This window comes from Bison bison, unplaced genomic scaffold (genome assembly GCF_000754665.1).
Source record: "Bison bison bison isolate TAMUID 2011002044 unplaced genomic scaffold, Bison_UMD1.0 scf7180017864527, whole genome shotgun sequence".
In the NCBI taxonomy this organism is placed as follows: domain Eukaryota; kingdom Metazoa; phylum Chordata; class Mammalia; order Artiodactyla; family Bovidae; genus Bison; species Bison bison.
In genome coordinates, this window is record NW_011495078.1 from 15,168,372 (window position 1) to 15,170,485 (window position 2,114).

Below are 2,114 nucleotides of genomic sequence, written 5' to 3' on the forward strand. Positions count from 1 at the left end.
GTGGAGATGTATTTTCTCTATGCTCATTTTTCTGAGAGTATTTACCATGAATGGATGTTAGATTTTGTCAATGCTTTTTCTAAGTCTATTGACAAAATCTTGTGTTTATCTTCCTTTTTTTAATGTTGTGTATCACGTGGATTGACTTATGGATTTTTAACCATCCTTGCATCTCTGGAACAATGCTACGTGGTAATCATTTATGATATCTTTAATAGATTGTTGAATTCTGTCTGCTAATATTTTGTTGAAAATTTTTTTCAACCATATTCATCAAGAAAATGATCTGTAATTTTCTGTAGTGTCTCTTTATAGTACTGATATCAATGTAAAGTTAGCCTGATATAATAAATTTAAGAGTGTTCTCCTCCTCTTTAATTTTTGTAATAGTTTAAGAAGGGTAGATTTTATTTTTAAAAATGCTTCATAGGATCACATGTGACACCCTCAGGCCCTGGACAGTGTTTTCTGGGAGGTTTTTGATTCAGTTCAGTTCAGTTCACTCTCTCAGTTGTGTCCGACTTTTTGCGACCCCATGAACCGCAGTACACCAGGCCTCCCTGTCCATCACCAACTCCTGGAGTTTACCCAAACTCATGTCCATTGAGTCGATGATGCCATCCAACCATCTCATCCTCTGTCGTCCCCTTCTCCTCTCGCCTTCAATCTTTTCCAGCATCAGGGTCTTTTCAAATGAGTCAGCTCGTCACAGAAGGTGGCCAAAGTATTGGAGTTTCAGCTTCAACATCAGTCCTTCCAAATAATATTAAGGACCGATTTCCTTTAGGAAGGACTGGTTGGATCTCCTTGCAGTCCAAGGGACTCTCAAGAGTCTTCTCCAACACCACAGTTCAAAAGCATCAATTCTTCAGCGCTCAGCTTTCTTTATAGTCCAACGCTCACATCCATATGTGCCTACTGGAAAAACCGTAGCCTTGACTAGACAGACCTTTGTGGACAAAGTCATGTCTCTGCTTTTCAATATGCTATCTAGGTTGGTCATAACTTTCCTTCTAAGGAGTAAGCGTCTTTTAATTTCATGGCTGTAATCACCATCTGCAGTGATTTTGGAGCCCCCCCTCCCCCACCAAAATAAAGTCAGCCACTGTTTCTACTGTTTCCCCATCTATTTGCCATGAAGTGATGGGACTGGATGCCATGATCTTAGTTTTCTGAATGTTGAGCTGTAAGCTAAGTTTTTCACTCTCCTCTTTCACTTTCATCAAGAGGCTTTTTAGTTCCTCTTCACTTTCTGCCATAAGGGTCATTTCATCTGCATATCTGAGGTTATTGATATTTCTCCCAGCAATCTTGATTCCAGCTTGTGCTTCCTCCAGCCCCGCATTTCTCATGATGTACTCTGCATATAAGTTAAATAAGCAGAGTGACAATATACAGCCTTGACGTAGTCCTTTTCCTATTTGGAACCAGTCTGTTGTTCCATGTCCAGTTCTAACTGTTGCTTCCTGACCTGCATGTAGGTTTCTCAAGAGGCAGGTCAGGTGGTCTGGTATTCCCACCTCTTTCAGAATTTTTCACAGTTTATTGTGATCCACACATCAAAGGCTTTGGCATAGTCAAGAAAGCAGAAATAGATGTTTTTCTGGAACTCTCTTGCTTTTTTGCAGATGTTGGCAATTTGATCTCTGGTTGGTTCCTCTGCCTTTTCTAAAACCAGTTGAGCATCTGGAAGTTCACAGTTCATGCATTGATGAAGCTTGACTTGGAGAATTTTGAGCATTACTTTACTAGCGTGTGAGATGTGTGCAATTGTGTAGTAGTTTGAGCATTCTTTGGCATTGCCTTTCTTTGGGATTGGAATGAAAATGGATCTTTTCCATTCCTGTGGCCCCTGCTGAATTTTCCAAATTTGCTGGCATATTGAGTGCATCGCTTTCACAGCATCATCTTTTAGGACTTGAAATAGCTCAACTGGAATTCCATCACCTCCACTAGCTTTGTTCGTAGTGATACTTCCTAAGACCCACTTGACTTCACATTGCAGGATGTCTGGCTCTAGGTGAGTGTGAATGATCACACCATCATGATTATCTGGCTTGTGAAGGTCTTTTTTGTACAGTTCTTCTGTGTATTCTTGCCACCTTTTCTTAAAT